This window comes from Vipera berus (assembly GCF_964194415.1).
Source record: "Vipera berus genome assembly, contig: HAP1_SCAFFOLD_169, whole genome shotgun sequence".
In the NCBI taxonomy this organism is placed as follows: Eukaryota; Metazoa; Chordata; class Lepidosauria; order Squamata; family Viperidae; genus Vipera; species Vipera berus.
The window spans coordinates 33,004-44,162 of NW_027673551.1; positions in this window are offsets into that span (position 1 = coordinate 33,004).

Consider the following 11,159-nt stretch of genomic DNA (forward strand, 5'->3'; position numbering starts at 1 on the left):
TGGGGTGAATATTGCCAGCCCGTTGTGACATAGCCTAGGACTCTGCCTAGGATTTTGTCTGCCGTGGTAGCTGCGGAGATATCTTTGACAGATAAGGGGCATTCTGGCAGCTCTGAGATAGCCAGTATTCTTCCAGCTGGTGCTGGGTCTGGGTCCACAATTGGTTGCGGCAGTCTGCTCAGGCCGTCTGCATGGCCCATGGTTTTCCCTGGTCTGTATTCTAGTTTGTATGAATAGGCTGATAGAAATGTAGACCATCTTAGGATGCGGGGAGACAATATTTGTGGTGTTAGCCTGTTTACTGTAAAGAGTCCTAACAGGGGCTTATGATCAGTATAAATAGTAAATGGTCGGCCATACAGGTAATCATGAAATTTTTTTACGCTGGCTACTATAGCTAGAGCCTCTTTATCGATTTGAGCGTAATTCCGCTCAGGTTTTGACAGCGTTCTCGAATAGAACGCTACAGGGGTCTGTATTCCTTCTTTAGTTAAATGGCTTAGGACCGCTCCGATGCCGTACGGGGAGGCATCGCAGGCGAGACATACGGGCAGCTGATCGTTAAACAGGGCTATCGTTGCGTTGCTGGAGAGTAAGTTTTTTAGGAGGTTAAAACTTTTATCATGCTCAGGGGTCCACGTCCAGGGTTTGCCCTTGTCTAATAATCTATGTAAGGGTTCTGCAATGGAGGCTTTATGCGGTAGGAAGGTGTGGTAAAAGTTGACTAACCCTAAGAAAGCCTGAAGTTCTTGTTTGTTTTTGGGGGTCGGTGCTGCTTTGATAGCTTTAATTTTTGTGTCCGTGGGGTGAATTCCCTTAGCGTCTATTTTAAACCCTAAGAACTCTGTTGAGGGCACCCCGATGGAGCATTTGTCTCTTTTTAATTTGAGACCGGCCTTCCTGAACCTTAGGAGTACCTTGGTTAGTTTGCCAGCCAGGTCATTTTCTGATTCCCCTGCAATTAGGACGTCGTCAAAATATGGGCAGACCCCGGGAATTCCCTTAAGTGTTTTCTCCATGATTTCCTGGAAGATTCCCGGGGCTGCAGAGATGCCAAATTGAAGGCGGTTAATTTTGAATGCTCCCTTGTGGGTGACTATTGTTTGAGCCAAAGCGGTGTCAGGGGTGACAGGCAACTGTAAATACGCCTGCGCCAAGTCTAACTTGGCAAATATGGCGCCTGACTTAATGGCCGCGAGGATGTCTTTGACAGCCGGGACCGGGTAGGCATGTGCGTTTAAAGCGAGGTTGAGGGTCGCTTTATAATCGGCACATAATCTAATTTGGCCGTTTGGTTTAACTGGGGTCACTATGGGAGTCTCCCACTCGGCCCCTTCTACCGGTTCGAGGACCCCTAAGTTTGTTAATCTGTCAAGCTCCGCTTCTATTTTTTCCCTCAAGGCGAAGGGAACCCTTCTGGCCTTGATTCTGACAGGCACCACATTTGGGTTCAGTTTAAGTGATACGGGCGGTCCCGTGTATTTCCCTAGTGAGCTGTCAAAAACGTCCGCGAATTGTCGGCAGACGGATTCCAATTTTGACAGCTGAATGGCGTTGACACCTGTCAACGCTATTCCTAGTGCCTCGAACCAGTCTAATCCTAGCAGGCTTATTCTGTTTTCTTGGGTCACCAAAATAGGAAGGGATCCTTTAAATTTTTTGAACTCTACGGGGACGGAAGCTTTTCCCCGGAGTTTAATGGGCGTTTTCTGGAAGTCGGCTAGGCGGAGTTTGGTGGGTCTAAGGGCGGGCCCTTTCCTACTTCGGTTACAAATGTCCCTGTACGTTTGCCATGAAATTAGTGAGACGGAGGACCCAGAGTCCACCTCCATCTCACAGGGAATTCCCTGAATCCGTACGTCCACCTTGATTTTGGGCTTAAGAATGCTGTGGACTGTATGTTTCTCCGCCCTCCCCCTTACATTGGACACTGGGGTTCTGGGGCTGTGCCTAGCTCTGAGTGTATATGGGGCCATACCTTCGGCTGTCACCTCCAGGTCGTGCAGGTTTTCCCGGCTCCGGCTGCGGCACACTGCTTTGAGGTGGCCTGTCTTCCCGCACCCGTGGCATTTGGCACTGCGGAACCGGCACGTTGCCCTAGGGTGGCTTCCCCCGCAGCTGGCACACTTCGCCCTGTTAGTCGGGAAGTTGGCCCCCCTCTGATTGTTGGCAGGGCCCCCCTTGTAGTTGCGTTGCATCCTCAGTTTCTCGAACCGCCGTTGCACCGCGTCTATATCTGTGGGGCCGTCGTCGTCCTCAGAACCGCTGAACCTGCCGTCTTCCTGGTGCACGGACCCCCGTGGTCCGCTGTCCGGTACCCGTCGGTCGTCTCCGTGGCAGTCTTCGTATGCGATGACTTCTCTAGCCACATCGGTCATTGTCATTTCAGGCTTGGCGATCAGCTTCTTCCTCAGCCGTTCGTCCTTGAGCCCTATGACAATCTGGTCCCGGATTCGGTCTTCCAAATCCGGGAACCGGCACCGACGTGCGGCATGCCTGACCCTGGTTATGAAGTCATTTGCTGGCTCGTCAGGAAGCTGGAGTTTCCGAGCGAAGTTCACTCTCCAGTAGAGTTCTGACTTGAGGGGCATGAAGTATTTACTCAGCCCCTCAGTGAGGTCTGCATAGGAGATGGTGGCGACCGGCTCCGGGGTGAAGATCCCCACAGCGGCATCATAAACAGCAGGGCCGCTGAGCCAGAGGAGGGCGGCCGCCTTGGCCCGGTCATCTGTGATCTTCTTGACTACCAGGTACCCTTCTACCTGGCCCAGATGCGATTCCCAGCCTTCTGGGTGGCGGGTATCGAATTCTCGAATGTGGCCGTGGTTCGTCATGCTGTCTGTAATTGAGGTGCCGCTGCTTGCGTTGAATGGAAGTTTGACTTCCAGTGACTTCAGCAAGTGACCAGCTCAGCTAAGGGAAAAAATCTCTTCTCCCCTTAGGTAGTGACTTCAGCTAAGCAAGCAGCATCCCACCCTCGTCGCCAGTGCTTTGACTAAGAAGCAGGCGAGACAGCTAGTTAACAGTTTAACTTTTTATTCTGAACCAGGCAAAGAACAAGGGAACATGACATCTATTTATACTGACAGCTGCCGGCGGATCGACCAATCCGGGGTGAGTCTGCTCCCGCGCCGTGGTCGCCGCCAATCGGGTTCGTTTGGTTTTGACAGCTCGGAGCTGTCATCTGTAGCGCGTGTTGAGCTGTCAATGGTTGGCGCTTGCGCGGTTTCGCCCGGCAGCTTTTGACAGCTGTCAAAAGCTGCCGCGGTTTTACCTCAGCTCTGTAACTTCTGTTTAACTTAATGTAATAACAATTAGTAAATACACAACACTTTTCTATACTTTTTCTAGAGTCTCAGTGTTTTTTATATCATGGTGACCAAAAAGGGATGCAATATTCCAAGTGTGGTCTTACTTACTTATTATTTATTTATTACTTATTATTTATTAAGAATATCTGTGAAAGGGTTCCCTTCGAAGAATATCCCTGTTCAAATTCTTAATATATATCTTGTAGCTGTCAGGTTACTAATGTATGGAAATAGAGGCAGACCTCTTCAATTGCCAGTTCTCAAAGGCTAATATGCATATTTTGGATGTGTAATTGTTTGCTCATTCTGTTGAAGGTGCAGCATCACAGAAGAATAATATATGCAGAGAGGCTTTAAGAATGCACAAGGAACTGACTCTAATGGAAATGTAATCTTCTACCTTGAATCTTTGTCCCATTTTGCAAAATGTATGCAAAAGGTCTTCTATCTCAGAGCTTGCTTCCATTTGTTTATTTATAAAAGACTTCCCCTAGTGTGACTAACTTTTTCAAAGGTGAGGATTTTATCTGATTTTCGTATGGATGAAGGCAAAGTATGAGTACAATAGGACACAACAGTCCCATAAAACCTACCCACGCAACACTAATGTTCACTAGATTTGCATGTGTAATTGCCTCCAAAGAACATTGGGACAATGTTCTTAAGAATATTATTGTATAAATTATTGCAGAAATTATTTTAAAAATTGGCGTCTAATTATTAGAGTATTGTTGTTGTTAGTTGCAAAGTCGTGTCCGACCCATCGCGACCCCATGGACAATGTTCCTCCAGGCCTTCCTGTCCTCTACTATCTTCTGGAGTCCATTTAAGCTCATGCCTACTGCTTCAGTGACTCCAACCAGCCACCTCATTCTCTGTCGTCCCCTTCTTCTATTGCCCTCAATCTTTCCCAGCATTAGGCTCTTCTCCAGTGAGTCCTTCCTTCTCATTAGGTGGCCAAAGTATTTGAGTTTCAACTTCAGGATATGGCTTTCTAAAGAGCAGTCAGGGTTGATCTCCTCTAGGACTGACCGGTTTGATCGCCTTGCAGTCCAAGGGACTCGCAGAAGTCTTCTCCAGCACCATAGTTCAAAGACCTCAATTCTTTGGCGCTCAGCCTTTGTTATGGTCCAACTTTCACAGCCATACATTGCAACTGGGAAAACCATAGCCTTGACTATATGCACTTTTGTTGACAGGGTGATGTCTCTGCTTTTCAGTGTGCTGTCTAGATTTGCCATGGCTTTCCTCCCCAGGAGCAAGCCTCTTTTAATTTCTTGGCTGCAGTCCCCATGTGTGGTGCTCTTGGAGCCCAGGAAAATAAAATCTGTCACTACCTCCATTTCTTCCCCATCTATTTGCCAGGAATTGAGTGGGCTGGATGCCATGATCTTGGTTTTCTTAATGTTAAGTTTCAACCCAACTTTTGCACTCTCCTTCTTCACCCGCAACAAGAGGCTCTTTAGTTCTTCTTCACTTTCTGCAATTTGATTTCTAGTTCCTCTGCCTCTTCGAAATCCTGCCTGTACTTCTGGTAGTTCTCGATCCACATTCTGCTGGAGTCTAGCTTGTAGGATTTTAAGCATAACTTTACTAGCATGAAAAATGGTGCGATAGTTTGAACATTCTTTGGCACTGCCTTTCTTTGGAATTGGAATGTAAACTGATTAGTTCATAGAATTAGGTAAATATATAATTATTTATATAAATAATAATAATTTTTTAAAAGAAACTGAAACAGAAGAACTTGTAATAACAGGGAAATGAAGAGTTAATCAGCCTCAATAGGGGGAGCTGGTTGAAACATCTAACTGGAAAATAAAATCTGTCACTATATCCATTTCTTCCCCATCTATTTGCCAGGAATTTAGAGGGCCAGATGCCATGATCTTGGTTTTCTTAATGTTAAGTTTCAACCCAACTTTTGCATTCTTCTTCTTCACCCGCAACAAGAGGCTCTTTAGTTCTTCTTCACTTTCTGCCATTAGAGTGGTATCATCTGCATATCTTAGGTTATTGATATTTCTTCCGGCAATCTTAATTCCAACTTTTGACTCATCTAGCCCTGCCTTTCTCATGATGTGCTCTGCATATAAGTTAAAAAGGCAGGGCGACAATATACAGCCTTGCTGGACTCCTTTCCCAATTTTGAACCAATCAGTGGTTCCGTGTCCAGTACTCACTGTTGCTTCTTGATCCACATATAGGTTTCTCAAGAGACAAATAAGATGGTCTGCTACTCCCATGTCTTTAAAAACTTGCCACAATTTGTTGTGATCCACACAATCAAAGGCTTTAACATATTCAATGAAGCAGTAGTAGATGTTTTTCTGGAACTCCCTAGCCTTCTCCATGATCCAGTGTATGTTGGCAATTTGATCTCTAGTTCCTCTGCCTCTTCGAAATCCTGCCTGTACTGACCTCAGCTTACCTAAGGTCCACTTCATTTCACATTCTACGATGTCTGGCTCGAGGTCATTGACCACCTTATCATGGTTATCAGGGATGTTAAGCTCGTCCTTGTATAGTTCTTCTGTGTAATTTTGCCACTTCATCTTAATCTCTTCTGCCTCTGTTAGATCCGTGCCATTTTGGTCCTTTATCATGCCCATTTTTGCATAAAACATTCCCTTCATCTCTCCAATTTTCTTGAAAAGATCTCTGGTCCTCCCTATTCTATTGTTTTCTTCTATTTCTTTTCACTGTTCATTTAAGAAGGCATTCTTATCTCTTCTAGCTATTCTCTGGAATTCTGCATTTATTTGGGTGTATTTTTCTTTTTCTCCCTTGCCTTTCGCTTCCCTCCTTTCCTCAGCTATTTGCAAAGCTTCCTCAGACAGCCATTTTGCTTTGCATTTCTTTTTCTTTGGGATGGTTTTAGTTGCTACCCCTTGTACAATGTTGTGAACGTCCATCCATAGTTCTTCAGGCACTCTGTCTATCAGATCTAATTCCTTAAATCTATTTGTTACCTCTATTGTATATTCATCAGGGATATGATTTAATTCATACCTGAGTGGCCTAGTTCTTTTCCCTATTTTCTTTAGTTTAAGCCTAAATTTTGCAACAAGAAGCTCATGGTCTGAGCCACAGTCAGCTCCTGGTCTTGTTTTTACTGACTGTATAGATAGAGCTTCTCCATCTTTGGCTGCATAACACATAGTCAATCCGATTTCTGTGTTGGCCGTATGGTGATGTCCATGTGTAGAGCCATCTCTTGGGTTGTTGGAAAAGAATGTTTGCTATGACCATCGTATTCTCTTGACAAAATTCTGTCAGCCTGTGCCCTGCTTCATTTTGTACTCCAAGGCCAAACTTGCCTGTTATTCCAGTTATCTTTTGGCTTCCTACTTTAGCATTCCAATCCCCCATGATGATAAGGACATCATTTTTTGGTGTTAGTTCTATAAGGTGCTGTAGGGCTTCATAGAACCGGTCAATTTCATCCTCTTCAGCACTGATGTTTGGGGCATAGACTTGTACTTCTGTGATCTTGAAAGGTTTGCCTTTGATTCGAAGTGTGATCATTCTGTCATTTTGGGGATTGTATCCCAGTATTGCTTTTCCTACTCTTTTATTGACTATGAAGGCTACTCCATTTCTTCTGAAGGATTCTTGCCCGCAGAAGTATACCTGATTGTCATCTGAATTAAATTCACCCATTCTTGTCAATTTTAGTTTGCTGATTCCTAAGATGTCGATATTCAGTCTTGCCATCTCTTGTTTGACTATGTCCAGCTTTCCTTGATTCATGGATCTTACATTCCAGGTTCCAATGGAGAATAAATCTTTACAGCATCAGACTTTCCTTTCACCACCAGTTACATCCACAGCTGAGCGTCCATTCAGCTTTGGCCCAGTTGCTTCATTCTTTCTGGCGCTACTAGTACTAGCCGTCTGCTCTTCCCCAGTAGCATATTGGATGCCTTCTGATCTGAGGAGCTCATCTTCCAACGTCATATCTTTTTTCCTTTTGTACTGTCCATGGGGTTTTCATGGCAAAGATACTGGAGTGGGTTGCCATTTCCTTCTTCAGTGGATCATATTTTGTTAGAACTCTCTGCTATGACCCGTCTGTCTTGGGTGGCCCTGCATGGCATAGTTCATAGCTTCATTGAATTATGCAAGCCCCTTCGCCACGACAAGGCAGTCATCCATGAGGGGGATATTAGAGTATTAGTGACCCCTAAATCCATACAGGATTGTATGTATAAACACAAACTCCTATGGGATCCCTTTAGCTAAATATTGTAGGGCTGGACACTAGTCTCTAACATTCATTAGTCCTCCAGTGAGGAGGTGAACCATGGTATCACCAACCTCCAATTTTAAATCTGCGGATTTATCCATGATCAAAAGTATTAGAAGTTTCAGGAAAATTAGTATCTCCAGATACTTAAGCTTTTACTTAACTGCTCAGTGAAAATGTCTAGTGTTGAACCTTTAACTTTAAACACATAACCTTCCCCATTTTGATTATTGCTGCAAGAACCAAGAAAAAATAACTATATTTAGTTAATTTGTTTGCAAGCCTGTTTGATTCTGTTACAGTGCATTTTTATTATCTCTGCACAAATTGGACCCAAATTGATTTGAACTGGAGATTTGCGAAGTTTGAAGAAATTATGATTTGATTCAAGCTAATAGGCACAAAGAGCCTTGATCTCCAATACCTCTCAGCCAAGTTTGGCTTCCAGACGCTACTGATTTACTCTCTTTAGTAATAGAACTGACATGCTAGTATGTTGCTAAAATTGTCTGAATAAAGATTGTCTGAATAAAACACTGAAATAAACATGTATTCCTCCAAAGAAAAGAAGTGGATCACTTGTTTATGCTTATTGATTGCCAACATTTCCATTCCTTTTTGCTTTTTCTTCTATAGAAGTTGATTTTCTCATCTATTGGTCAGGTGCCAAATTTGAGACCTAAGAACACTATGTTCCCTTCAATTGGCTGGGACATCTTTTGATAACTGTTTCATCTGCTACAGTTCTCCTTAGATAGATCTCCTCCATTGCTTGTAACAGTTATTTTCATTTGGCTTTGTGCTTCAGTTTTCACATTGTCTACAGTTATCAAATAACTAAGATTTTTCAGATAAGGCCAGTTTTCTTTACTTTGTTAACCTATGCCATCTTTTACTGGGCCTTTTCTCATTTGCATTGTTGTTTACTGGGTTCATTGCGCAGGAATGAAGACGAGGCAAGTGAGTTCAGCAAAGATCATGGTTTATTGCTTGCAGGATCTGAACTAGAGAACAGGGCTGCGGATGCAGCAATTTATACCCTGGCCCCTGGGTGGCAGCCAATAGGTTTGAAGCAATCTATTGCCGCCTACGGGCAACCAATAGCAGCGCTGGAGACGGGTTGTCTGAGATGCTGGGAGCTGTTAGCTAGCTCCCTGCTCCATCAGCCTGCAAGCCATTACCACGTGGTGTTAACAAGCAAGCCCAATATATTACACCCCTCCCCCCCTTAGAACGAACAACACTATAAAACAATAGAAAGTAATTACAGCAATACACTTTACAAAGACTTAACACTGGTGTGAATAGGTTCCACTTAGCAGCACAATAAAGTACTTACAACATTATAGCTCCATTGTCCATTACAATCTTGTAGTTCAGCATTAAATAGAAGGGTACATACAACATTATAGCTTTATTATTTCAGAACAAAATCTTGCAGATAAGCAGGAGGTTTGCATGGCCTTGTGGAACGCCTGGGGGACCCAGGCATGTCCTGGCCTACCAGCTTGCCCGCTGGGCTGGGTAGACCAGTGTCTCTTAGTTTAAGTGATTCAGAGTGGCTCAGTGCTCACTGGCTGGCCTTTCCAGGTTGGCCCACCCCAGAGTCACTTGGTTCAGCAGAGTTAGCACAGCAGCTGTAGTCATCAGGTTGGCTTCTCCATCAGGGGACTCATGTTGCACATCCAGGCTTCCCTCCTCTATGGCCAACTCCTCGTTGATTGGGCTGTGTGAGCGTTTAGGGTTTTTGCATGGGCCGGCTTGGCTGCCAGTTTGTGGACCTTGGTAAGGACATGTGACAAAGTCCTCGCTTTGTGGCCATTCTGGGAAACGCTTCCTAAGCTAATTGATGTGGCGCCAGACAACTCACCCACCCTCCAGCCCCACTTCATAAGAGGGGGGGCTGATGTTTTAGTAATTTTTCCAGGCACCCACAAATTCCCATACTCATAGTTCCTGGCCCACACCCCATCGCCCACTTGCAGCCCCCTCAGGGGTTTTGGGCGCGAAGCTTCTGCTGTCACCCTATCTGGATGCAACCTGTCCAGTTTCACCTCCCCCAGCGCAACTCTGCTGGGCTTTTCTCTGTAGCCATGCAGGGCGTGGAATGCTGGCAAAGTAAAAAAAAAATCTGCCAATCTGTGATGCCAGTCCCCAGTCACTATATGTTTCAGTGACTCTTTTGTAGTCCGGACCATGCATTCGGCTTGACCATTAGAAGAAGGGTGAAATGGGGCCAATGTGCCTGATGAGGTTTGCTTTCAGGAATGCCTGAAATTCTGCCGCTGTAAATTGGGCTCCATTGTCAGATACTATGACATCTGGCAGCCCATGTGTGGCAAAGAGTTTCCTAAGCACCTGGATGGTCCTAGCAGTAGTCATGTTTGAGACTGGAATTACTTCAAGCCATTTAGAGTGGCTGTCGACCACTATAAGGAAGAACTGTCCCTGAAAGGGCCCAGCGAAGTCTATGTGAATTCTAGATCAGGGAGTGTGAGTCTCCTCCCACCTGTGAACTCGAGCATGTGGCATTTCAGACCTTGATTGTTGGCATATGTAACATCCATGCACCTGGGCTTCAATGGCCTTGTCTAAACCTGGCCACCATAAGTAGCTTCTAGCTAAAGCTTTCATATGGACAATACCCGGATGACCTTCATGCAGTGATTGTAAGACCCTGTCTCTTAGTGAGGTGAGGACTATGACCCTCTTCCCCCATCAGATGCAACCCTTGTGAGCTGATAGCTCGTGAATTCTAGTAAAATAACTCTGAAATTCAGGGCCTGGGCTTTTATCCAGCCACCCTGTGTGCACCCAAGAAAGGACTCTACTTAGTGTCTTATCAGCTGCTGTTTCTGCAGCTATGTCCCCTGCGTGGAGAGGAAACTCTGGCAAGTCCTGAATGGACAATATGCGGGCTGCTGGGGCCGGATCTGGTTCGATTTGTGGCAGTGGAAGTCTACTCAGGCTGTCTGCATGGCCCATTTCTTTGCCGGGTTTGTGAATCAGCTTAAACGTGTACGCTGATTAAAAAAAAGACCATCTCAGCATTCTAGGGGATAATATATGGGGTGTCTGTTTGTCTGTGGTGAATAACCCCAGTAGCGGTTTGTGGTCTGTGAAGACTGTGAAGTCCCTGCCATATAAGTAGTCATGGAATTTTTTAACTCCAGCTACCATAGCCAATGCCCCTTTGGGTTCCATCTTTCTCTAAGTGACTCAAGACTGCCCCCACCCCGTATGGTTTAGGCTCCCTGAAATGAGTGATAGTGGAACTGACTGACAGAAGTGCCTTCAGGTCCTGAAAACTTTTTTCGTGAATGCTGGTCCACTTCCAAGAAGCTTTTTTATCTAACAGCCTGTGAAGCGGCTCTGCAACTGCAGCCTTGTTAGGAAGGAATGCGTGGTAGAGGTTCAGGAGGCCCAAGAATGCTTGCAGCTCTCCTTTTGTTTTAGGGCTAGGTGTCATCTTAATGGCCTTCACTTTGGACTCAGCTGGGTGGATGCCATTACCATCAATGCAAAACCTCAAAAATTCAGTTGAGGGAACCCCAATGCTGCATTTTCTCTTTTTTAGTTTGAGGCCTGCTTCATGCAGC